The sequence below is a fragment of the Tamandua tetradactyla genome, chromosome 3 (assembly GCF_023851605.1).
Source record: "Tamandua tetradactyla isolate mTamTet1 chromosome 3, mTamTet1.pri, whole genome shotgun sequence".
NCBI classification, from domain to species: domain Eukaryota; kingdom Metazoa; phylum Chordata; class Mammalia; order Pilosa; family Myrmecophagidae; genus Tamandua; species Tamandua tetradactyla.
This window is the reverse complement of record NC_135329.1, coordinates 104,898,173-104,926,057: the sequence shown is the minus strand read 5'-3', so window position 1 is coordinate 104,926,057 and position 27,885 is coordinate 104,898,173. Positions and strand designations below refer to the sequence as shown.

General features: G+C 36.4%; 1 protein-coding gene across 9 annotated transcripts in view; it reads left to right on the top strand.

Annotated features, from left to right (window-relative positions):
* The window catches only part of ZRANB3 (zinc finger RANBP2-type containing 3), a 382,105-nt gene that overhangs the window by 97,608 nt on the left and 256,612 nt on the right, over positions 1 to 27,885 (top strand). Inside the window, exon 1 of one of the 9 annotated variants that reach the window (XM_077153668.1) lies at positions 10,436 to 10,806. The exons of the other annotated variants lie outside the window; for them this stretch is intronic. The gene's annotated coding sequence lies outside the window, so the exon portion shown is untranslated. Of the gene's footprint in view, positions 1 to 10,435; positions 10,807 to 27,885 lie in introns of those variants that run through there. 9 annotated transcript variants of the gene reach the window in all.

The following is a 27,885-nucleotide window of genomic DNA, read 5'->3' as shown; positions in this document are numbered from 1 at the left end:
CCCTCTTTGTACTGCCTTTGCTGCAGTAAAGCAGCCCCTAAGTTTTTATACGTTGTGTTTTCATTTTCATTTACCTCGAGATATTTACTGATATCTATTGTAATTTCTTACTTGACCCACTGATTGTTTACAAGCACATTATTGAGCCTCCACATATTTGTGAATTTTCTGGCACTGCGCCTTCTATTGATTTCCAGCTTCATTCCTTTATGATTTGAGAAAGTGTTTTGTATGGTTTCAGTCTTTTAAAATTTATTTAGACTTGCTTTGTGACCCAGCATATGGTCTATTCTTGAGAATAGACCATCCATGAGCACTTGAGAAGAAGGTGTGTCCTGCTGTTGAGGGGTGTAATGTTCTATAAATGTCTGTTAAGTCTAGCTTATTTATTGTATTATTCAAATTCTGTGTTTCTTTATTGAGTCTCTGTCTAGATGTTCTGTCCATTGATGAGAATGTGGAATTGATGTGTCCATTATGGTAGATGTTTCTATTTCTCTTTTCAGTGTTTGCCTCATGTAATTTGGAACAGTCTGGCTTGGTGCATAAATATTTATGATTGTTATGTCTTCTTGTTGATTTGTTCCTTTTATTAATTCATAGTGACCTTCTTTTTCTCTTTTAACTGTTTTACATTTTAAGTCTAATTTGTTGGATATTAGTATAGCTACTCTTGCTCTTTTCTGATTGTTTTCCCAACTTTTCACTTTCAACCTATGTTTATCCATGGGTCTAAGATGTTTTTCCTGTAGATAGCAGATAATGGGTCCTGTTTTTCAATCAGTTCTGCCAGTCTGTGTCCTTTGATTGGGGAGTTTAATTCATTAACATTTAGTGTTATTAGTGTATGAGTAGTACTTTCTTCTGCCATTTTCTCTTTTGGATTTTGTATGTCATACGTAATTTTTCTTCTTTTTACCTTTAGTGATAGTCTTTGTTTCTACACTGTCCTCCACACCTCTCTCTCTCTCCTGTCTTTTCATACCTGTCTGTAGTGCTCCCTTAAGTATTTCTTGCAGAGCCGGTCTCTTGGTCACAAATTCTCTCAGTAATTTTTTGTCTGAAAATGTTTTGATTTCTTCCTCATTTTTGAAGGACTGTTTTGCTGGATATAGAATTCTTGGCTAGCACTTTTTCTCTTTTAGTAATTAAATATATCATCCTACTGTCTTCTCGCCTCCATGGTTTTTGCTGAGAAATTTATGCATTGTCTTATTGGGTTTCCCTTGTATGTGATGGATTGGTTTTCTATTGTTGCTTTCAGGAGTTTCTCTTTCTCTTTGACCCCTGACATTCTGATTAGTGTCTTGGAGTACGTCTATTTGAATCTATTCTGTTTGGGGTGTGCTGCACTTTTTGGATCTGTAATTTTAAATCTTACATGAGAGTTGGGGAATTTTCAGTGATAATTTCCTCCATTAGTTTTTCTCCTCCTTTTCCCTTCTCTTCTCTTTTTGGGACACCCACATCATGTATACTCATGTGCTTTTACACCCACATCTTGTATACTCATGTCCTTCATGTTCTCATTTAGTTCCCTGAGTCCCTGCTCATATTTTTCCATTCTTTTCCCTATATTTTCTTTTGCTTGTCAGATTTCATATGTCCCGTCTTCCAGTTCATTAATCCTATCTTATGCCTCTTGAAATCTGACATTGTAGGTTTCCATTGTTTTTTCATCTATTCTACTGTGCCTTTCATTCCCATAAGTTCTGTTATTTGTTTTTTCAGACTTTCGATTTCTTCTTTTTGTTCATTCCTTGCCTTCTTTATATCCTCCCTCCATTCATTGATTTGGTTTTTGATCAGGTTTTCCATGTCTGTTCAACATTCTGTATTAATTGTTTCAACTCCTGTATCTCATTTGAATTGTTGGTTTGTTCCTCTGACTGGGCTATATCTTCAGTTTTCCTAGTGTGATTTGTTATTCTTTGCTGGTGTCTAGGCATTTAATTACCTTAATTAGTTTATTCTGGAGATTGTTGTCACTTCTTTTACCTAAGGTTTTCTTGCTATGTGACTTTTTTAAGTCTGTTTTTTGACATTCAGTTCAGCTAATTCTGGACCACTAGCTTAGGTTTTGTTTAACAGCGCAGACTTTTTCAATTTTTGTTTTCTTCTTTCTTGCCCTACCTGTATGGTGCCTTTCCCACCCCACCCTTAGGAGGGTGTACTTAGATAATATAACTGGCTTCCTGTCAGGAGGAAAGTGTCACCTGCATCAGTTTTCCCTGAGGGTGAGACCCAGGAGGTTGAAAGACTTTCCTATGAAATCTCTGGACTCTGTGTTTTTCCTATTCTGCCCAGTATGTGGCGCTTGTCTGCCTGAGGGTCCCACCAGCATAAGGTGATGTGGTACCTTTAACTTCAACAGACTCTCCCTGCTGGGGGCGTGGTGGAAACAGAGGAGAGGTTGTAGGCTGGCTTTTATTGCTTTAAATTTCCAAACCCTGGGGTCTGAATTCCTTGAGGGAGGGACTCCATCTTAGCTGGGCCCCTCCCCTCTCCTGGGGAAGGCACAGGCTCCAGACAAGTTCTGAAAGAAGCTTATTTCTGCCTGTGTCTCGGGCATTTGCAGCCTGAGAAACCCTCTGCTCTATCCAAGGCAGATCAAGCCTTTTTAGAAACACAGCCACAAAAAAGAAAGAGAAAATTCCTTTTCAGAGCAAGACCCCCGTTCCTCAGGTTTGCCAATCAAGAGCATAAGTTGGTATGTTGCTTTGTATACCTTCAGATCTGATGTGCCCCCTCCTTTCCTTCAGGGCCCAGACCCTTTCCAGTATTATGTGCTATCTGGTCCAAAAAACCTCAGTTTCTTTTTTCTGTCAGCCTTGCTCCCTCGATCCTGTGGCAAAAATCAGCAACCTCCACTTTAATGAGGTTCAGCTGAGCTGGGGGCCTATTTTTAGTAGTCAGAATTTGTGAATTAACTCCGCAATTGGAGCTTAGTTGTACTCAGCCTCTGCTACTAGTAACGTCCCTTTCCTTTTCCCCTCTGGTTAACAGCCTGTGGGGGAGGGGCGCTGGCCACCGTATCTTGGGGCACTCACGGTTCTGGCTGGACTCACATCTGGTACAGCTGATCCAGAATGGGGTATACGGTGTGTCCGGTCAGTGACGTGACCCCAGCAGTTTTCTGTAGTGTTCCTCGTTATTTAGCACTTGTTCTGGAGGACGAACTAAATCCCATACCTCACTAAGCTGCCATCTTGACACTCTCCCCTGGTGATTCCTTTCTGCATTGTCAAAGGCCTAGGCTCAGTTGTGATTGCTTGAGATGAGGTATTATTAACATGGAAAATTTTAATGCAAAAAAAAAAAAACAAGCAACTTTGGAATAAGGGAGATTTTAGTTTAAGTGTCAGTTGTATAATTTGCTGTCTTGTTTAACCTCTCTTCAACTCATTTTGCCCATTTTAAAATGTAAATAATAATACCTACTCATTAAATAATCATGTAGAAGAAATGAAATGATACTTGTAAAGCACTTGGTACAATGCCTGGCACAAATTAGGTACTCCTTGATCATTATTCTGAGTACTTACTGTTGCACAATAAATTGTCCCAAAGCTTAGTAGCTTAATTCTAGCTCTGAAAATATATAATATGGTATTATTATCTATCATGGTTCTAGGAGTTGAACAAGCTTGAGTTAAGAAGTTCTCACTCAGGGTTTCTCATGCAGTTAGTCAGACGATGGCAGGGTATACAATCGTCTTGAAGACTTTCTTACTCATAGGTGTGGTTGCCGCAAGTTCTTGGCTGGGATCTCTGCTGAGGATTTTGACTCCTTCATGAAGTCTTCATTTTGTCATGGTTTGGTTACAGAATTCTAAGAGCAAACATCCCAAGAGCACTAAGTAGATGTTGTATCATCTTTTATATCATATGTTAAATTTGCCTAATTTCACAAAGGGTTGAAGGAGACTTTACCTCTCATTGGGATATTCGCCAGTGCTACTTTGCATGAAGTTCGTGTCTGTTGAGTGATATTGGTGCAGCATTTTTGTTGGTAGTGCTTCATTGAGAGAAAATCATGTGTAATGAGTGATATTGGTGCAGCCATGTTTAGGAAATATATCTGTCACAGTTAGTTGTTATTTATGCATATGTTTATATATATGCAAACATTTTACATATAATTTTGAGTACTTTTTTCCCACTTTTTAAGTTTTCCATGTAGTTTTGGTAATTTCTTTAGTGCATATGTCAAGTATATTATAGTTAACAGGTGGTATTGGCATTCTTCCAACACTCGGTTGCAACTTGCACGTCATTAGTCCTTCATCCTCCTGCATACTTACTCTTTTGAAGCTAATGCCATTAATTCCTTCTTATTGCTATTAATTATCATTCGTGTGATCACTTGTATGTTTTTATGGGAACATTGGCAGTTGGTACAAAAATCTTCTTTATTTCGATTTCTTATTTGTGTTTTACACATGATTGCTAATGGTGTGTGTTACAGTGAATGTCTTGCTCTTTCCCAAATACTGTTCAACTTGAAACATTTTTTATTTCTTTCCATGGAGACTGAACTACAAACTGATTGAATGAAATTTCTTCATAAATATTTGTTGAGATTTTTTCACAGTAAATGTATGGCTCTTCACAAAAATGTCATCATTTTTTAGATGGCAACAAATAGTTGCCAAGAATTGGTGTGCATTACAGAGCCTGGAAAATCTTTGTTAAAAACAAAAAATGCCAATTTCATAATCATGATGCCCAGTTCTTATCTAACTGGTCTATCTGCATGCTTTCTTCATTCACTCTTTTAAATCTTGCTCAAGTCCAATAGATCTGAGGTTCTGGTTAACAATAAGAACTCTGAAAAAACACAAATATCTTAAACAAATTCAACTGTTTATTTTGTCTGTGTAATTTAGCATACAGATTTTGGGTATCAAAACCTGTTTCCTCCCCAGGTGGCACATAAAATAACAGTTTATTTGTTTTTTTTTTTTTTGAGTGCCCTAGAGTTTCCAAATGTGCTTTAATAACTAGATATATGGGCTTTCTAAGTTGAATTTATTATAGTACCACAAAAAGAATGTGACTTCTTGTCCAAAATGGCAGAATAGATAACCACTGTCACCTTCCCTCTTAAATCCTCATTATAATATTCTCAAAAGGTGTATATTTAAAAACAAAACCTGTAATAGTGAAAAGAATAGGATGTACATTTACATATGAAAAAGTTCAACAAATTTCTGGAAAGATGCTGATAGCTGAAATTGATGGGAGGAAGTTCTAGTCTTGAGGCATAATAGGAGAGAATTCAGTTGAGGTAGCAGCTGCTTTTTCTTTTGGAATCCTCTAGAGACTTCTGGCCCCCAGCCAGCAAGGACAGAGCAAGAGAATATAAAAGAGGAATGAATATATTTCTTGTGAAACAGGTTGTTGTTTCTGTCTGTATGCTTCTTCTGTTCCCTGCACCCCAGCTCAAAAGAGCTGTCATGATTGAAAGTGGTATTCTCCAAAATAATTGAAAAAACTTAGAACTAGAGTTGATAATGTGGGTATTGGTACCCTAGAGCAGAATCATTTTTAGTCAAACTATGAGAGCTTTCTGGGACTAACAGCTTCCTACCTGCACAGGTACCCTAAAGCAGAGTCTGCCAGTTCTAAATCTGAACTCACATACAGCTCAGCCAGGTTTTCCATTTAGGGAAAAGGCTAAAAGTGAAACAGAACTACAGACCCAAAAGAGAGAAACTCAGCATATTAGCAATAATTATAAATCCATTCCTTCATTCTTAATATAAATGAAACACCAGTGATCATTCATCCTAGTAAGGAAATAAGCAGCCTGAAAGAGAAAAACTGCCACCAGAAGAAACATATTATTTTGGAAACAAAAGATAATTTAGAAAAAAATATAGTGTTGAATAGCAGAGAAAGTTGAGAATATTTACAAAATGAGAATTGGGTATTGTGCTAAGAATCTGGATTCACCCCTCCTTTGTGGAATAACATGAAAGGGAACAGAGAAAATGACTGGAACTGCATTTCTGGGGTGACAGTGATTGGGGAAGGCCTGCATTTCATAGGGAGGTTCTGGATGAGAGAAGTGGGGAAGCTGGGATGGAAAGAATGGGTTGAGTTTGTTTGGCTGTGACTTCTCCAGGGATGGGTGGCAGTGTGTAGGGAAGTATGGGTCTAAGGAAGTGGACTGCCCCTCCACTCCATCCTGACTCAGCATCTAGCTTGGGAAACATCCCTGTGTGGCCCTGCAGCTGGCAGCACCCATGAGGAGACTAGAGGCACCAAATTGTACCAAATTTTAAAATCTTTTGTATAGCTTCTTGTTAAAATGTCCTTGGGAATTTATTGCTTTTTTGTATGTATATTATTTTTCACAATAAAAAAAAAAGTAAAAAAAACAAAAACAACTATCCTTAACCCCACTTTCCCCTCCACCTATGTCACTCTGTTTTCTTCTTTTTTATTGCAAAATTTTGTTAAGAACTACCTATGCTTGCTGTCTTCACTTTCTCTTCCTCCTTTCTTTCTTCAGCTCATTCTCTTAAAATTTCACACTACCCACTCTATCAAAATTGTCCTGATCAAGACTACTAATGGTCTCTATGTGCCTAATTCCAATGTTCATTACTCATTTCTTATTTTGTTGAAACTATCAGCATCATTTGGTATTGTTGATCCTATTCTTCAAACACTTCTCTGCTTTCAGGATATTGCACTTTCTTGGTTTTCTTACCTTTCTGATTGCTTCTTAAATTTTTTTAAAAAACAGTTTTATTGTGAAATAATTTGCATATTGATATATTAACATCTAAGTTTATGGTGTGAAAAGTTTTATTAAATGTTTGTGATTGTAGAATCGTTCAGTGTTGGAACATTTCCTTCACTGTTAAAAGTTTGTGCCTGTTTGCTGTAATCCTTGCTCTTATTCCCAGACTCAGGTAACCATTGATAAACTTTTTCTCCCTAGTTTTCCTTTTCTGGGAATTTTAAATAAATAAAATCAGATATTATGTAGTCTTTTGCATCTGGCTTCTTTCATTTAGCATTAACAGTTCTCAGGTTTATTTGTGTTGTTGCATGAAATGATAGTTTGTTCCTTTGGGTTTCTGAGTAGTAGAGTAGCATTTCATTGTACGACCCACTACCCACATTTTGTTTAACCATTCACCAGCTGATGGCCATTACACTGTTTCTAATTTGAGGGTGTTATGAAAAATGCTATTAGTAATGTTCACATGCAAGTCTTTCTGTGGACATGTTTTTGTTTCTCTTGCATGAATACTTAACAGTGAGTTTACTGGGCCATATTGTAAGTGCATGATGAACTTTTTAAGAAACTGTCAAAGACTTTACCTAAGTGGCTGTGCCATTTTACATTTTCATGGGCAATGTATGAGGGTTCAAGTTTCTCTACATCCTCACTGACACTTAATATCAGTCTTTTTTATTATAGCCATTCTGATGAGTGTGTGGTGGTATTTCATTATGATTTTGATTTACATTTCTTTAATAACTAATGATGTTGAACACTTTTTTTGTGTTCCTTCGCCATTCATACATCTTCTTTGGTCAATTGTTTATTCAAATATCTTGCCCATTTTTTCATTCAGTTGTTTGTCGTCTTCTTAAGAGTTCATTATATATTATAGTTTTAAGTCCTTTATTAAATATAAGATTTGAAAGTGTTATCTCCCAGTTCTTAACTTGTCATCTTTTTTTCTTTCAATACCACATATCACACGGTATTTAGTTGTTGTGTCTCTGCCAATCTGTAACAGTTTCTCCTTTTTTCTTTGTCTTTCAATACCTTCACACTTTTGTGTACTGACCAAGTATTTTGTTGCATGTTCCTCAGTTTGGGTTTATCTGATGTTATCTCATGTTTAGACTGAGGTTATAGAATTTGGAAAGAATATCAGAAAGGTGATGCTTCTGTTCCTTTCTCACTTCTGTCTTTTGTGTTAAACAAGTTCTTTTTTGCCTGTACCTTTTTAGTTCTTCTATTTTCAGCTTCTTTTAAAAAAATTTTTTTAAAAGGTTTTTCTCAGTGTTACTCTAGAAGTTACAACATGCATCCTTAACATAATCCCAGTCTCTTTCAGGTTAATGTTGACTTAATTCCATAAAATATGAAAATTTTGTTCCAGTATAGACCCATTTCACTCCCTACACTTTGTGATATACACATATATAAAATTTATATACACATATATAAAATGCAGTATTATAGTTATTGACTTTTAAATATTTTATTTTTAAGGAAGTTAAAAGAAGCAAAAAGGAGAAAAACAAATATGTATGCATGCATGCATACAGTCTTTTCTTTTGTCCACATTTGCCATTTCTAGTACTCTTAATGCATGTGAATACAGGTTGATGTTTGGTGTCATTTCTGTTCAGTCCAAAGGACTACATAATATTTATTGTAGGACCGATATATAAATAACAAATTCTTGCACCTATTTGTTTTTCTTGGAATATCTTTGTTTCATCATTTTTAAAAGGCACTTTTGCTAGACATACAATTCTTGGTAGATGCTGTTTTTCTTTCTATTTCTTGAATGTCATTTCATTGTTTTCTGTCCTTTATTGTTTCTTATGCATGTCAGCTCTTATTACTAGTAGTGTTCCCTGTTTTATGACAGGTTATTTTTCTCTTGCTGCCTTTACGTTGCTTCCTTGTCTTTGTCTTTTAGAAGTTTGCCTCTGATGTATCTAGGTTTGATTCTCTTTGTGTTTATCCTGCAGGAGTTCACTGAGCTTCTTGGATCACTAAGTAAATGTTTCTTAATTATATTTGGGAAGTTTTAAACCATTGTTCTTTTCATATATTCTTCCTTCCCCTTTCTCTCATACTCTTTCAGGACTTCCATTATATGAATGTTGGAATGTTTTATATTTGCACACACAATCCCTTAAGTTTCTATACATTTTTCTTTAGTCATTTTCTCTCTATTCTTTAAATAGTATAATACCTTTTGTTCTATCTTCAAGTTCACTATTCTTTACAAATATACTCTTGATCCTGGTATTAGTTTTCTGCTGCTGCATACCAAATTACCACAAACTTAATGGCTTAAAACGAAACCTGCTTATCAGTTCACGTTTCTGTAGGCCAGAAGCCTGGCCTGGTGTACCTGTTTTCAGAAGTCTGAAATATGTGTTTTGGCTGGGATGAGTTCTCATCTGGATGCTTTAGCGAAAAGTCTACTTACATTCTTTTTCTTGTTCTTTGCAGAATTCAGTTCCTTGTGATTATAAGAATGGGGCTCCCATTTCTTTGCTAGCTGTCTGCAAGTGTCAGTGTCAGAACCTAAAGGATATCCATATTTCTTGCCATTTGGTTCACTCCATCTTCAAGCCACAATGGAATGTTGATTCTTTCTCATACTTTAAATCTCTGACTTTTCCTGCTACAAGAGAGAGAAAACACTGTTTCTAAAGTACACATATGATTAGGTCATGCCCACTTATTTAATCTCCCTGTCTTAAGGTCAACTGCACCATATAAAATCCATTATATTCACAGCTGTGGGAATCATGTAGGATAAATGTATTCAAGGGAGGGTTGGGAAATCTTGGGGTACCATTTTAAAACTCTCCCTGCCACAAGGTCTTATATTAATTTTTTACTTTAATTATTATACTTTTCAATTTGATTACTTCAGTTTGGTTGCTTCTTATAGTTCCCATATTTTTATTGAGATTTCCTATTCGAATAATAGTCATCAAGTTTTCCTTTAATTTTTTGAACATTTTTTTCTTCTGTTCTTTCAACATATTTATGATAGATCCATTGACATCTTTGTCTTCTAAATTCAAATATCTGGGCCCACTCAAAGTCAGTTTTTATTGACTGCTTTTTTCCTTTTTATTTGTATGTCTAGTAATTTTTGGTTGAAAACTGGACATATAATGCATTATAGTAGCTTGGTTTTGTTTTATGTTCCTTTTCTTATACATTGTACAACCACTGATGTTTCTGCTAAGTGTTCTTAGTCTTATTTTTTTTAATTTAATTTATTTTGTATTATCAAACCAAAAACAACATACAAACACAAACATTCTTAACATACAGACATTCTGTGTATGGTGTACAATCAGTGGCTCACAATATCACATAGTAGTATATTCATCACCATGATCATGTTTTAGAACATTTGCATCACTCTAGGAAAAGAAATAAAAAGAAAAAAGAGAAAGCTCACACATACCATGTGCCTTACCCTTTCCCCTCATTGACCACTAGTATTTCTATCTACTCAATAGATTTTAACCTTTGTTCCCTACTTTTTTTCTATACCCCTTACCAGTCCCTTTCTTTGTTCACTAGTATTTCAGTCTACTCAATTTATTTTAATATTTGTTCCCCCTATTATTTATTCATTTTTAATCCATATTTTTTACTCATCTGTCAATATCATAGTTACAAGGAGCATCAGACACAAGGTTTCCACAATCACATGGTCACATTGCAAAAGCTATATCAGTATACATTCATCTCCAAGAAATATGGCTACTGGAATACAACTCTACAGGTTCAGGCACTTCCCTGTAGCCTCTTTAATACACCTTAAACTAAAAGAGGGATAACTATAAAATGATAAGAGTAACCTCCAAGATAACCTCTCGACTCTGTTTGAAATCTCTGAGCACTGACACTTTATTTTGTCTCATTTCTCTCTTCTTCCTTTTGGTCAACAAGGTTTTCTCAATCCCTTGATGCTGAGTTGCAGTTCATTCTAGGATTTCTGTCCCACATTGCCAGGGAGGTTTACACCCCTGGGAGTCATGTCCTGCATAGAGACAGCGAGGATGGTAAGTTTGCTTGCTGTGTTGACTGAGAAAGATATAGGCCACATCTGAGCAACAAAAAAGGTTCTCTGGGGGTGATGCTTAGGCCTAATTTTAAGTAGGCTTAGTCTATCCTTTGCAGAGATAATTTTCATAGGAACAAACCCCAAGATTGAGGGCTTGGCCTATTGATTTGACTGTCCCCATTGCTTTGGAGAATATCAGGAATTCTCCAAATGCCGAAGTTAAATTTTCCCAGTTTCTTGCCATTCCCCGAAGGGGACTTTGCAAATGCGTTTTTATTCAATATTAAAATCACTCGGGGATTTATCGGGGCATCACTCTAGACAAACCTGCAAAATCTCATGCTCTTTTCAAGTTTCCATGTACTTATGGTGTTCAATTAATCTGTCCATGTAACTTATATTAGGAAATGCACTAGTCAAAATATAAATTTTGTACCAAATAAACATTTTTTGTTTAGTCTCACACATTTAAGTTTTAAAGTATGAATGACTGTCTGTTTTCAGCACCCTTCAGTATTGACATTGCTTTGTTCTTCCTCATGCAAAAACATTTTAATTTGTACATTTAGTCACTATCATTGTATACTCTAGGCATTCCTAGATGATACCATCTCAGTCTTTATCCTCTTATCTTTCCTCCTGATTTCATTTGTGCCCCCAGCTCTACTCCCTCTTTCCTTCTCACATTCAGCTTCATTCAGGGTACTAACATTATTATGCTACAATTAGGTAGTATTGTGCTATCCATTTCTGAATTTTTACAATCAGTCCTCTTGCATAATTTGTATCACTTCAGCTCCAATTACCCAACATTTCCCTATTTCTATCACTTGATGACCTCTGTTCTTAACTGGAATTTTCCAAGTTCATTCATTAATGTTAGTTCATATCAGTGAAACCCTACAGTATTTGTCCTTTTGTTTCTCGCTAATCTTACTCAGCATAATGTCCTCAAAGTTCATCCATGTTGTTACATGCTTCATGACTTTGTTCTGTCTTACATCTGTGTAACATTCCATCGTATATATATATACCACAGCTTTCTTAGCCACTCGTCTGTTGATGGACATCTGGGCTGTTTCCATCTCTTGGCAATTGTACATAGTGCTGCTATAAACAGTGATGTGAAATGTCCGTTTGTGTTCTTGCTCTCATGTCCTCTGAATAGATACCTAGCAATGGTATTGCCAGGTCATATCGCAGATCTATATTTTGCTTCCTGAGGAATTGCCAAACTGTCTTCCAGAGAGGTTGTACCATTTTATATTCCCACCAACAGTGGATAAGTGGGCCTGTTTCTGCACATCCTCTCTAGCACTTGTCATTTTCTGTTTTATTGATATTGGCCATTCTGGTGGGTGTGAGAAGCTATCTCATTGTGGTTTTGATTTGCATTTCCCTAATAGCCAGTGAAATTGAGCATCTTTTCATGTGCCTGTTTGCCATTTGTATTTCCTCTTCTGGAAAGTGTTCATGTTTTTTTCCCATTTCGTAATTGGGTTGTTTGTCTTTTTGTTGCTGAGTTTGAACAATCTCTTTGTATATTCTGGATACTAGACTCTTATCTGATATATCATTTCAAAATATTGTCTCCCATTGTATAGGCTATCTTTTTACTTTCTAGACACAGTTCTTTGTTACACAAAAGTGTTAAATTTTGAGGAGTTCCCATTTATCTATTTCTTTCTTCAGTTCTCGTGCTTTGGATGTAAGATCTAGGAAACTGCTTCCTATTATAAGATTTTTAAGATATTTCACTGCATATTCTTCTAAAAGTTTTATGGTCTTAGATCTAATCTTTAGGTCTTTGATCCATTTTAAGTTAATTTTTTATAAGGTGTGAGATATGGATCATCTTTCATTCTTTTGTATGTGGATATCCAGTTCTCCAGGATCATTTATTGAAGACACTGTTCTGTCCCAGGTGATTTGGCTTGATTTCCTTATCAAAGAGCAATTGTCCATAGTTGAGAGGGTCTATATCTGAATACTCTGTTCGATTCCATTGTTCTGTATATCTATCTTTATGCCAGTGCTATGCTGTTTTGACCAGTGTAGGCTTCATAACAGGCCTTAAAGTCAGGTAGTGTAAGACCTCTGGCATCATTTTTCTTTCTCAGGATATTTTTAGCTATTTGGGGCACCCTATTTCTGAAAAGTAAGTGTTTGGGATTTTAACTGGTATTGCATTGGATCTAGAAATCAATTTAGGTAGAATTGTCGTTTTAACTATATTCAGTCTTCTGATACATAAACACGGTATCCCCTTCTGTTTATTTAGGTCTTCTGTGATTTCTTTTAGCAATTCTTGTAGTTTTCTTTGTATAAGTCTTTTGTATCCTTAGTTATGTTTATTTCTAAATTTAACTATTCTTTGGTTGCAATTGTAAATGGAATTTTTTTCTTGATTTCCCCTTCAGATTGTTCATTACTAGTGTATAGAACACTACAGATTTCTGAGTGTTGACCTTGAAGCTAGCCACTTTGCTGTATTCATTTATTAGCTCTAGTAGTTTTGCTGTGGATTTTTCAGAGTTTTAAACATATAGTATCATATCATCTGCAAACAGAGATTTACATCTTCCTTTCCAATTTTGATGCCTTGTATTTCTTTTTCTTGTCTAATTGCTCTGGCTAGAACTTCCAAAACAGTGTTGAATAGCAATGGTGACAGTGAACATCCTTGTTCTGTTCCTGATCTCAGGGGAAAGTTTTCAGTTTTTCCCCATTGAGGATGATGGTTGCTGTGGGGTTTTCATATATTCCTTTTATCATGTTGATGAAGTTCCCTTCTATTGTTATCTATTCAAGTGCTTTCAACATGGAAGGATGTTGAATTTTGTCAGATGCCTTTTCTGCATCAATTGAGATGATCATGTGGTTTTTCTGCTTTAATTTGTTGATATGGTGTATTACATTAATTGATTTTCTTAATGTTGAACCATCCTTGCGTATGTGGGATGAATCTTCCTTGGTCATGGTATATAATTCTTTTAATGTGCTGCTGGATTCAATTTGCAAGAATATTGTTGCAAATTTTTGCATTTATAATCATTAGAGAGATTGGTCTGTAATTTTCTTTTCTTGTAGTATTTTTGTCTGCCTTTGATACGAGTGTGATGTTGCCTTCATACAATGAGTTAGGTAACCTTCCCTCCTCTTCAGTTTTTTTGAAGATTTTGTGCAGGAATGCTACTAATTCTTTCTTCAATGTTTGATAGAATTCACGAGTGAAGCCATTTGGTCCTGGACTTTTCTTCTTGGGGAGCCTCTTAATGACTAATTGAATTTCTTTATTTGTGATAGGTTTGTTGAGGTTGCCTGTTTCTTCTCCAGTCAGTGTTGGTTGTTCGTGCTTTTCTAGGAAGTTGTCCATTTCATCTACATTGTCTATTTTATTAGCATAAAACTGTTTATAGTATCCTGTCATTATCTCCTTTATTTCTGCAGGGTCATTAGTTATGTCTCCTCTTCCTTTTTCATGTTATTTATTTGCATCCTCTCTCTTCTTTTTTTCAGCCTTGCCAAAGGTCCATTAATCTTACTGATTTTCTCGCACAACCAACTTCTGGTTTTGTTGATTTTTTTTATTGTTTTCATGTTCTCAATTTCATTTATTTCTGCTCTATTTCTCAATTTAATTTATTTATGCTCTAATCTTTGTTATTTCTTTTCTTTTGCTTTCTTTGGGGTTAATTTGCTATTCTTTCTCTAGTTCATCTAAGTGAGCAGTTAATTCCTTGATTTTTCCTCTTCTTTTTAGATATAGGCATTTAGGACAATAAATTTCCCTCTTAGCACTGCCTTTGCTGCATCCATAAATTTTGATATGTTGTGTTTTCATTTTCATTTGCCCCGAGATATTTACTGATTTCTCTTGTAATTTCTTCCTTGACCCACTGGTTTCTTAAGAGTGTGTTGTTGCACCTCCATATATTTTTGAAAATTCTGGCCCTCTGCCTATTACTAATTTCCAACTTCATTCCTTTATTAACTGAGAATGTGTTTTGTATGAGTTCAGTCTTTTTAAATTTATTGAGACTTGCTTTATGACCCAGCATATGGTCTATTCTTGAGAATAATCCATGTGCCCTTGAGAAAAACGTGTATCCTGCTGTTTGGGATGTAATGTTCTATAAATGTCTCTAAATCTAGTTTGTTTATTGTATTCAATTCTCTGTTTCTTTATTAATCCTCTCTTAGATGTTCTGTCCATTGATGTGAGTGGGAAATTGAAGTCTCCAACTATTATGGTAGATGTGTCTATTTCTCTTTTCAGTGCTTGCCTCATGTATTTTGGAGCACTCTGGCTCGGTGCATATTTTTTGGTTTTATGTCTTCTTGTTGATTTGTTCCTTTTATTAATACATAGTGTCTTTCTTTGTCTCCTTTAGTTGTTTTGCATTTGAAGTCTAATTTGTTGGATGTTAGTACTGCAACTCCTGCTCCTTTCTGTTTGTTGTTAGCATAAAATATCTTTTCCCAACTTTTCACTTTCAACCTATATTTATCCTTGGGTCTAAGATGTGTCTCCTGTAGACTGCATATAGATAGGTCCTGTTTTTTAATATATTCTGCCATTCTATGTCTTTTGTTTGGGGAGTGTAATCATTTGTGTTATTACTGTAAGGGCAGTACTTTCTTCCACATTTTGCCTTTTGGATTTTATATGTCATATATAAATTTTCATCTTTTTACCTTTACTGATAGTCTTCATTTCTACACTCTTCTCCCTTTAGTTTTTCTTGTAGAGCTGGTTTCTTGGTCACAAATTCTGTCAGTGAGTTTTTGCCTGAAAATGTTTTCATTTCCCCCTCATTTTTGAAAGGTAGTTTTGCTGGATATAGAATTCTTGGTTAGCAGTTTTTCTCTTTTAGTATCTTAAATATATTATAACGCCATCATCTTCCTCCATGGTTTTTGCTGAGAAATCTTCACATAGTCCTATTGGGCTTCCCTTGTATGTGATGGATTGCTTTTCTCTGGCTGCTTTCAAAATTCCATTTTTTATTTTTAACACCTGACATTCTGATTAGTAAGTGTCTTAGAGTATGTCTATTCGAATCTATTCTGTTAGGGGTACACTGCAGTTCTTAGATCTGTAACTTTAAATCTTTCATAAGATTTGGGAAGTTTTCAGTGATAATTTTCTCCGTTAGGTTGTCTGTTCCTTTTCCCTTCCCTTCTCCTTCTGGAACACCTACAACATGTATATTTGTGCACTTCATGTTGTCACTCAATTCCCTGAATCCCTGCTCATATTTTTTCATTGTTTTCCGTATTTCCTTTTGCTTGTCAAATTTCAGATGTCCTGTTCTCCAGTTCACTATCCCTATCTTCTGCTCTTGAAATCTAACAGTATAGGTTTCTGTTGTTTTTTCATCTCTTCTACTTTGCCTTTTGTTCCCATAGATTCTGTGATTTGTGTTTTCAGACTTTCGATTTCTTGTTTTTGTTCATCCTTTGCCTTCTGTATATCTTCCCTCAATTCATTGATTTGAGTTTTGATTAGATTTTCCATATCTGTTCAAACATTCTGAATTAATTGCTGTGTGTCATTTGAATTGTTGGCTTGTTCCTTTGACTGGGCCATGTCTTCAATTCCCCTAGTATGAGTCATTATTTTTTGCTGGCATCTAGGCATTTAATTACCTCCTTGAGCCTTAAGACTTCCATCTTCTGCCTATCCATATGTATAGGGGTTTGGGAATGCTTTCAAATTTCCAGCCATTTCTTAAGCCTGCCTTATGTTTTGTTTTTCTTCAAGCTTTCTGTGCATTAGTCTGCAGTTGTTCAGGTGGGTCAATAAGTTATCTCCTGACTCCCTTCTGTGATCATTTCTAGTATTTCTCATCAGTTTTTTGGTTTGTCCAGTCCTTGCCCCAATTTGGACTACAAACTTGGACTAGGAATTGTAGATTTCTTTTCCTTTACAGGTGAGTCTACCACTTTTAAAATGCTAAGCAATGGTTTTTCCCTCACCCCTAATTGAATCCTGTGCACCTGGCAACAATGCTGTTGGTTTTCACTGCCAGCTAAGTGTTTAAAGTACTATTTCTGTGGAAAGGGTTGGGTATGAGGGTGTGCCTCAAATCTTACTAACCCCAGAAGAAGGCCACAGATGTCTATTATCCTTACCCAAAGTTCTAGGAAGTTTTCAAACATAAACACTTCTTAATTTGTTTTCTGCATCGATTTCTAGAACCCCCCCAAAAATGTGTTTTACAGTTCTGTACTGTTGAAGACATATTATTTTATGATCAGGAGTTGCTGGCTTCTTTATACCATATTGTGGAACATCTCTTCTTCTTGACTGCTATTTCTTAGTCTATTCTGTAGGTTCTTACTCATGATTCTCTCTTCTGAATATTAGAGTACCTCAGGAAATAGTCCTTTGGCCTATTCTCTTTTCTTTCTATGCATTCCCTAAGATATTTCATTAAGTCTCAACATTTTAAATATCATCTATATGCACATGCCTCCCAAATGTGTAACTCTAGATGAGACTTCTCCCTTGTCTCTAGAACTGTATATCCAGCTGCCTTTTTGATCAACTTAAATTTCTAACAGACATCTGAACCATATTAAGGCCCAAACTTAACTACTGATACTCACGGAAACTGACTTCTCTAAGTTTTCTTCATCTTGATTATTGTTCTCTCTATTCTTCCATTTACTTAGGCCAGTGACCTTCAGTTCATTCTTGGCCCCTTTTTCTTCATATTGCAGAATATTCTGTCATTTTTATCTTCAAAATGTGCACTACTCTTTGTACCATACTCAATACTGATCACTTACCTTTACACCATCACCATCTGTTGTAGATGATTAATTAAGCTTCTAATTGGTTGCCATGGCTTTGTCCTTTCCCCCCACAATCTCTTCTCAAAAGAGCAGTATTATAGTTTGCTAGCTGTCAGAATGCAATATATGAGAAATGGAATGGCTTTTAGAAAGGGGAGTTTATTAAGTTGCAAGTTTACAGTTCTAAGGTCCTGAAAATGTCCCAATTAAAGCAAGTCTGTAAAAATATCCAAATTAAGGCATCCAGAAGAGTTTACTAAACTTCACTCATGAAAGGCCGATGACATTCTGGGGTTTTCTCTCAATTGGAAGGGTACATGGCAAACATGGTGACATCTGCTAGCTTTCTCTCCAGGCTTCTTTCATGGAGCTCTCCCGTGGACAATATTTCCTCTTCATCTTCAAAGGTCTCTGGCTGTGTGGGTTCTACTGGTTCTCATGTTCTCTGTTGTGACGCTAAAGAATTCTTTCCAAAATGCTTCCAGTGAACTAATCAAGACCAACCTGGAATGGGTGGGGCCACATCTCTATGGATATAATCTAATCAGGTCTCCAACCTAAAGTGCTAAATAAGGATTAAAAGAAACGGCTGCTGCTGCAAGTTGGATTAAGATTAAAACATGGCTTTTCTGCAGTATATAAATCCTTTCAAAGTGACACAAGCAATCAGACTGATCCTATTAAATATTAGTGGAACTGTGTCACTCCTCTACTCACACTCTTCATTTGTTTTTCCATCTTTAAAAGTCATCGTCCTTATTTTGATGCTCTAGAGCCTACAGATACTCATTCCTGTTATGTCTCTGACGTTATCTCCTCCTATTTTCTCTGTAGATTTACTTGACTCCTCCAAACTGTAAGATTTGCATCTCCCTCATAGCCTTCGCACTTGTTTCTACCTTGCGTAGAATAATTTCGCTCCATCACCCTTATCCTGATGCCTTGATTCTTCACTACCTTCTGCTCCTTATTGAAAATTTACCTTCTCTGTGAGACCTTCCATACCTGCTGTATCCAAGTTTTGACATCTTCTTCCCCAATATTTCATTTACTACTTTTTCATTTCATTTTTTAACTTAAGCACTTTTAATTATAATATGCATATAACATTTTGCATACCATCTGTGTTCCTCACTAAATTGTTAACCCCATTGTTTTAGTTTGCTTAAGTTGTTGTTTGCAATATACCAGAATTGGCTGGAATTTACAATGGGGCTTTATTAACTTACAGGTTTGCGGTTATGAGGCTGTGAAAATGTCCAAGTCAGGGCATCAATAGAAAATACCTAGACTCTTCTTTCAGAGGGCAAGGTACATTGTTGGTCTCTCCCTTTTTTCCTGGGTTTCCTTGCTTTCAGCTTCTGAATTCTCTGTCTTTGATTTTCTTTCTTAGCTTCTGTTTCTTTATCTCTATCATCTGTCTCCCTTATCTTCTGTATGTTTTTCTTTTTTAGTTTCTTTCCTAGCTTCTCTGAATTTCATCTCTTTTTTATAAGACTTCCACCTAGGGCCTGTCTCAACTAAAATAACCTCATGAAAAGGTTCCCCCCAAGAGATCTACACACACAGGAATGGATTAGTTTTAATAACATGATCTTTTCTAGGATCCACAGTAATTTCAAACTACTGCACCCATGAAGGAAGTTTTTTGTTCTTTTTGTAAATGATTACGTTTCTTGAACCTAGAACATTGCGTAATACAGATGCTATCAATTAAGTACTGGACATCTTTAATGAAAAGTAAAGAAAGATATTAATTTTCAAATTTAAAAATTCTCTGAGTACCAAATAGAATGAAGGAAACATATTCTTGTGAAATTTCAAAATATTGGGGTTATAAAGACAATCCCAGAAGTCGTCTAGAAAAAAGAAATAAAAATTAGAAATTAGAAAATATAAATGCTGTATGATAGTCAAGCATGGATGCTTTAAGACATTGGGGTAATTCTTTTTCCCTAAATATTTGAAGAGATATTATTCTTTTCTTAGAATTCTATACCCCAGCAAGGTATCCAAAATATGAAGTCTAACTAAAGTAGTTTCACAGATGAGAATAAGTAAGTCTAAATGAAGAGATAAATGAACATTACCTCTGAGATTGTTGAGGGTTTTGTATAGCAAAATAAGCATGTTAACTAAGAGGAAGAGAGACTTAGGGTTTAACAAACAACAAAACTCACCCCCAAAAAACAATATGTACAACCTCTAGATGACATGTGGGCAACAGGCAAGAATAACAGTCAGACCATATAAATTGTGTCCAAGAAGGTAGGATAAAAATTCACAAATTAGAATAAATAGAATAATATTGGACTATGTTGAAATTGTTACATTTCTTTTCATAAAAATACAGGAAAGATGGTCTGAAATTTCAGGGAAAATATTGGAAAAGAAAGATAGACCTAATATTAGGTTTGAAATATTAGGTAAACTAAAGGCAATCAGATTTTTAGAAATTAATGGGGTGTAAGAGACTTCTTATGACCTTGATGAATAGTATAGAATGGTATGTAATCTAGGCACACTTTTTGGGTTTACTGTGAGCAATTTTCATATATACCTTGATATTATACCTGTCATGTATTTATTTTTTGATTTCTGTCTAGAACTAACTTTGTATTCAAAATATGGAAGTCTTAATCACGGTTATAGAATATAACCTAAGTTTTATTAACTTGAAAAATAAAATCTGTATTTTCTATGATGTGTTCTGTAGAGTAGAGATTACAGAGATTATGAGGGACCAGAATTCTGCAACACCAAAATCCTCGTTTTATATACTGTAGACTCAGTTAATGACTGAAGCAGTGGCTCTCAAATATTCATCACTTATTAATGTCACTTGACCAACAGCAAGAAGACAAACTAATTTAAAAATAGGCAAGTGACTTGAATAGTTATTTCTGTAACGGTATACAGTCAATAAGCGCATGAAAAGATGCTCGCCACCGTTAGCCACTAGGAGCATGCAAATCAAAATCAAAATGAGATCCCACCTTATGCCTATTAGAGTGCTATGAAAAAAACAAAAAAAAAGGAAAATGACAAGTGCTGGCAAGATGAGGAGAAATAGTCACCTTTGTACATGGTTGGTGGGAATTATAAAATGATGCTCCTAATTGGAAAACATTTTTCAAATGCCTCAGAAAGTTAAACAGAGACCTGCCATATGACCTGGTAATCTCACTTCTAAGTACATACTCTGAAAAAATGAAAGCAGAGACTTGAACAGATATTTGTTCACCAATGTTCATAGTAGCAATATTCACATAGCCAAAAGATAGAAGCAACCCAAATGTCCATTAATAGATGAATGGATAAATAAAATGTGGTATATACCTACAATGGAATATCATTCAGCCTTAAAAAAGAACCAAGTTCTGACATATGCAATGACATGGATAAACTTTGAAGACATCATGTTGATTGAAATAAGCCAGAAACAAAATGTGTGTTCCTCTTTATATGAAATAACTAGAGTGTCCAAATTCATAGAAACAGAGTAGATTAGTTTGCCAGTGAAGGAGGGTGATAGGGAGAAAGAAAAATAGAGAGTTAATACATAATGAGTACAGGATTTCTGTTTGGGGTGATGGGAAAGTTTTGGTAAAGGTTTTGGTGAGAATAGCACAGCAGTGTGAATGTGATTGATTCCATTGAATAGTATGCTTAAGAACAGTTGATGGGAAATTTTATTTTGTGTTTTAAGAAAAAAATAAAGAGACTTAAAGACAATGATAAATGCAATACATAATTCTAATAATAGGATCTAAAATGGAATAAAACATCAAAAGGAAGTTACTGATACATATTATATGTTAACGTTAATTTTCTCGAACTTGATAAAATACGTTGAAGGTAGTTTACCAAATGAATTCCTTGTTCTTAGGATAGAAACTTGGGAGTATTAAGTGATCAAGAAACATGATGTATATACAAGCTATTCTTACATGTTTAGAAGATAGGTAGATAGATTGATATGGTGATTTAACAAATGTGACAAAATGTTAAAAGTAGTTAAATCTCACTATGAGTATATTGGAGTGCTCTGTATTTTTTTTTTTAACTTTTTTTTATTGTATGGTAGAACATATATACAAAGCAAAGAAATAAAAACACAATGGTTTTAAAAGTACTCTTCAGCAACAGTAGACAGATCCCAGACTTTGTCATCTGTTACCATATGATCCTCTCATATTTTTCTTTTTAGCTGTTCCAGAATATAGGAGGCTAGGGGACTTAAATATTTTTTTATCATCACAGTCAACTTTTTTCCTTCTTTTTTTTGTGAAAAATAACATATGTACAAATGAGCTTTAAATTTCAAAACACAGCACCACAATTAGTTATAGAACATACTTCAGATTTTGACATGGATTACAATTTCGCAATTTTAGGTTTTTACTTCTAGCAGCTCTAAAATACTGGAGACTAAAAGAGATATCTATTTAATGATTCAGCATTCATAGTCATTTGTTAAGTTCTGTCTTCTGTGTATAATTCCACCATCACCTTTGATCTTTCCGTATCTCTCTTTGGGGTTGTTTGGGCTATGTCAATTCTAAATTTTTGATAATAGAAGGGTCTGTCACTAATATGGGGTAGGGAGATGGAACTATCTGATGTTCTGGAGAGGTTGGGCTGGGTTTCAGAACTTAACCTGGAGCAGGGCTCCATCTGAAAGTTGTAGGTTTCTGGAAAGTTACTCTAGTGCATGGAACCCTTGTGGAATCTTATATATTGCCCTAGGTGTTCTTTAGGATTGACTGGAATGGTCATGGTTGTGATTGGCAGGTTTTGATAAGTAGCAGGGGCTACCTGAAGCTTGAATAAGAACAACCTCCAGAGTAGCCTCTCGACTCTATTAGAATGCTCTCTGCCACTGATATTTTTAAAATTACATTTCTTTTTCCCCTTTTGATCAGGATGCAATTGTTGATCCCACAGTGCCAGGTCAGGATTCATCCCTGGGAGTCCTCCCACCTCACCAGGGAGTCTTTCACCCCTGGATGTCATGTCCCACAGAGGGGGGAGGGTAATGATTTTACTTGCAGGATTGGGCTTAGAAAGACTGAGGCCACATCTGGACAACAATAGAGGTCCTCCAGAAATAAGTCTTAGGCATGCCTATAGGTAGTCTAAGCTTCTCTCCTACCTACATAAGCTTCACAGTAGCATGCCTCATGATCTATTGATTTGGGTGTCCCGGAAGTTTGACACAGTATCAGGGGATTCCATGATAGTAAGGTTTAATAGTTCCATATTCTTTCTCCCATCCTTCAGGGGACTTTGTCAATACTTTTTGATTGTCTGCTTAATATACTTGAGGATGTATCCTAGCATTAGAATATCTGTATTGTTTTTCAAGATGTCTGGTAAGTTTTAAATTATTTCATAATTAAAAATGAATAAAATCACCTGGGAAGTGGTTTTTCTTTTTTTGTGAAAAATAATGTATATGTAAAAAAGCAATACATTTCAAAGCAGAGCTTAACAATTAGTTGTAGAACAGATTTAAGAGTCTGGTACAGGGGCCAAGATGGCGCCATAACGATGTGTACATTTAGTTCGTCTTCCAGAACAACTACTAAATAACCAGAAACAGTACAGAACAGCTCCTGGGGCCACATCAGTGACCGGACACACAGCATACCCCAGTCTGGACCAGCTGGACTGACTGCGAGCACCCCCAGAACCATGAGTTCCCCAAGCCACGGAGGTCAGTGCCCCTCCCCGGCAGGCTGCTTCCCAGAGGGAAAAGGAAAGGGACTTTACCAGCAGCAGGGGCTGAGCACAACCAAATGCCAATTATGGAATTAATTAACAAATTCTGACTACTAAAAATAGACCCCCAGCTCAGGTGAACCTGGTCAAAGTGAGGTCGCTCATTTTTGCCCTGGTGCCAAGGGGGCAGGGATGGCGGAAAAAGGGAAAAAAAAAAAAAAAAACAAAGAAGGACACAGGTTTTTGTGGTTGTGTTTCTACAAAGGTTTGACTGCCTTTGGATACAGCGACAGGGCTCCTCAGCCTGCAACTGCCCCTGGCATAGGCAGAAATAAGCTCCTTAGAGGGCTTGTCTGGAACTTGTGCCTTCCCCAGAGGAGCGGTGAAGCTCAGCTCAGGTGGAATCCCTCCCTCAAGGAATTCAGACACCAGGGCTTGTTAATTTGAAGCCATTAAAACCAGCCTACAACCACTCCTCTGTCTCCACCACACCCCCAGCTGGGAGAGTCCGCCACATCATCCTATGCTAGTGGGACCTGCAGGCAGAGAAGTGGCACGTACTGGGCAGGATAAGAAACACAGAGTCCAGAGACTTCACAGGAAAGTCTTTCAACCTGCTGGGTCTCACCCTCAGGGAAAACCGACACAGGTGACTCTTTCCTCCTGATAGGAGGCCAGTTTGGTCTGGGAAAATCCGGCTGGGGTCTATACTACCTAAATAGACCCTTCTAAGTGTGGGGGGTAAAAGGCACCATATAAGCAGGACAAGAAACAGGAATAAAGAACTGAAAAATTCTCCTCTGTTAAACAAAACTTAAGCTAGAGGTCCAGATATAGCTGAACTGAATGTAAAAGAACAGATAGACAACAAATGCATCCAGCAAGAAAACCCTACGTAAAAGAAGTGAAAGCAATCTCCAGAATAAACAAATTAAGGTAATTAAATGCCTAGACGCCAGCAAAAATTAACAAATCACACTAAGAAAATTGAAGATATGGCCCAGTCAAAGGAACAAACCAACATTCAAATAAGATACAGGAGCTGAAACAATTAATTCAGAATATACAAATAGATATGGAAAACCTCGTCAAAAACCAAATCAATGAATTGAGGGAGGATATAAAGAAGGCAAGGAATGAACAAAAAGAGGAAATAGAAAGTCTGAAAAAACAAATCACAGAACTTATGGGAATGAAAGGCACGGTACAAAAGATGAAAAAAACAGTGGAAACCTACAATGGTAGATTTTGAGAGACAGAACACGGGATTAATGAACTGGAGGATGCAAAATCTGAAATCTGGCAAGAGAAAGAAAATAAGGGAAAAAATGGAAAAATATGAGCAGGGATTCAGGGAACTGAAAGACAATATGAAGCACACGAATATACGTGTTGTGGGTGTCCCAGAAGGAGAAGAGGGGGGAAAAGGAAGAGAAAAACTAATGGAGGAAATTATCACTGAAAACTTCCCAAGTGTTATGAAAGACTTAAAATTACAGATCCAAGAAGTGCGGCATACCCCAAAGACAATAGATCCAAATAGATGAATTCCAAGACATTTACTAATCAGAATGTCAAAGGTCAAAGAGAAAGAGAATCTTGAAAGCAGCAAGAGAATAGCAATCCATCACCTGCAAGGGAAGCTCAATAAGACTATGCGTAGATTTCTCAGCAGAAACCATGGAGGCTAGAAGACGGTGGGATGATGTATTAAATTATTAAAAGAGAAAAACTGGCAACCAAGAATTTTATATCCAGCAAAATTGTCCTTCAAAAATGAGGGAGAAATTAAAACATTTTCAGACAAAAAAATCACTGAGAGAATTTCTGACCAAGAGACCAGCTCTGCAAGAAATACTAAAGGGAACACTAGAGACAGATATGAAGACAGAAGAGAGAGGTGTGGAGAAGAGTGTAGAAAGGAAGACTATGAGTAAAGGTAAAAAGAAGGAAAATTAGATATGATGTATAAAATCCAGAAGGCAAAATAGTAGAAGTACTACCCGTGCAGTAATAACACTAAATGTTAATGGATTAAACTCCCCAATCAAAAGACATAGACTGGCAGAATGGATTAAAAAACAGGTCCCATCTATATGTTCCTTCTACTCAAAGGACACGAGGGCAAGAACACAACGGACATTTGCACACTGGTGTTTATAGATGAATTATTTATAATTACCAAGAGATAGAAACAGCCAAAGTGTCCATCAACAGACGGATGGCTGTACAAAGTGTGGCATATACATATGATGGAATATTATGCAGCTGTAAGACAGAATAAATTTATGAAGTATGTAACAAGATGGATAGAACTTAAGGGCATTATGCTGAGTGAGATTAGCCAAAAACAAAAGGACAAATACTGTATGGTCTCACTGATATGAACTGAAATTAGTGAATAAACTTGGAATATTTCGTTGATAACAGAGACCATCAGGAGATAGAAATAGGGTAAGATATTGAGTAACTGGAGCTGAAGGTATATATATTGTACAACAGAACTGAATATAAAAACTCATAAATGGACAGCACAATGCTACCTAACTGTAATACAATTATGTTAAAACACTGAGTGAAGCTGAATGTGAGAATGATAGATGGACGAGGGCTGGGGGCATAAATGAAATCACATAGAAAGATAGACGATAAAGATTGAGATGGTGTAATCTAGGAATGCCTAGAGTGTATAATGATAGTGACTAAATGTACAAATTTAAAAATGTTTTTGCATTAGGAAGAACAAAGGAATGTCATTAATGCTGGGTACTGAAAATAGATGATAATTCATATTTTAAAATTTCAATTTATGTATGAGACTAAGGCAAAAAAATGTTTATTTGGTACAAAATTTATATTTTGACTGGTGCATCTCCTAATATAACTTATGTAGATAGTTCGCTGAAGAACATAAGTACATGGAACCTTGGGTAGGACATGAGATTTTGTTGGTTTGTCCAGCATGATGCCCTGATGAATCCCAGAGTGATTTGATCAGTGAGTGGAAAAATACTTGCGAAGTCCCCTTCGGGGAATGGTGAGAATGGGGGAGATTTCAACCTCCCCAAGTTGAATTCTGGAGATTCTCACAAGCAGTGTGGACAACCAAAGCTACAGGGTAAGCCCCCAGTATTGGGGTTTGTTCATTTGAAACTTAACCCCACAAAGGATAGGTCAAGCATACTTAAAATTAGGCCTAAGAGTCACCCCCAAGAGAACCTCTTTTGTTGCTCAGATGTGGCCTCTCTCTCTCCAGCCAATAGAACAGGCGAACTCACCACACTTCCCCTGTCTACATGGGACATGACTCCCAGGGGTGTGGACCTTCCTGGTAACATGGGACAGAAATCCCAGAATGAGCTGAGACTCAGCATCAAGGGATTGAGAAAAAGTGTAGAATGAGCTGAGACCCAGCGTCAAGGGATTGAGAAAAACTTCTTGACCAAAAGCGGGACAAAGATATATACAAAAAAGCATTTCAAAGCACAGCACAACAATGAGTTGGAAACAGATTTCAGAGTTTGGTATGGTTACAATTTACAATTTTAGATTTTTAATTCTAGCTGCTTTAGACTAGTGGAAATGAAAAAGAAATATCAATTTAATGATTCAGCAGTCAGATTCATTTTTTAAACCCTCCTTCTCTGTATAACTCCTATCTTTCTTTCCTTTAGGGGTGATTTGACTATGGCCATTCTAACTTTTTCATGTTGAAAGGGGCTTTCAATAATACGAGGTAGGAAGATGGAATGATCTGATGTTCTGGAGAGTCTGGGGCCTCTATATTTCAGGTGTTTTCTGGTCCAGGGACCCATCTGGAGGTTGTATGTTTCTGGAAAGTTACCCAAGTGCATTCAACTTTCATAGAATCTTATATATGGCCCTAGATGTTCTTTAGGATAGGTTGGAAAGTTTTGTTTGGGGGTTGGCAAGTTAGAATAGGTAGCAGTGTCTAACTGAAGCTTGCATAAGAGCAAACTTCAGAGTAGCCTCTCAACTCTATTTGAATTCTCTCTGCCACTGATACCTTCTTTGTACACTTTTTTTCCCCTTTTTGGTCAGGATGGCATTGTTGATCCCATAGTCCCAGGGGCAGGCTCATCCCTAAGAGGCATCTCACATGCTGCTAGGGAGACTTCTACCCCTGGATGTCGTGTCCTGTGTAGGGGAGAAGAGAATTACTACACTTGCAAAGTCGGGCTTAGAGAGAGTGAGGCCACATCTGAGCAACAAAAGAGGTCCTCCAGAAGTAAGTCTTAGGCATACCTATAGGCAGGCTAAACTTCTCTGCTACCTACATAAGTTCCACAAGAGTAAGCCTCAAGATCAAGGGCTTGGTCTATTGATTTTGGTGTCCCTAATGTTTGACACAGTATCGGGGGTTTCCCCACTTATATAGTTTAAGAATTCCATATTTTTTCTCCCATCTCCCAAGGGATTTTGGCAACACTTCTTATCTGCTTAATGTCTTCTAGGATGTATCCAGGCATTATGCAAGCTTTACAGGTTTAAAGGCCCTCATTCTTTATTCTGTGATCCCTTGATTTTA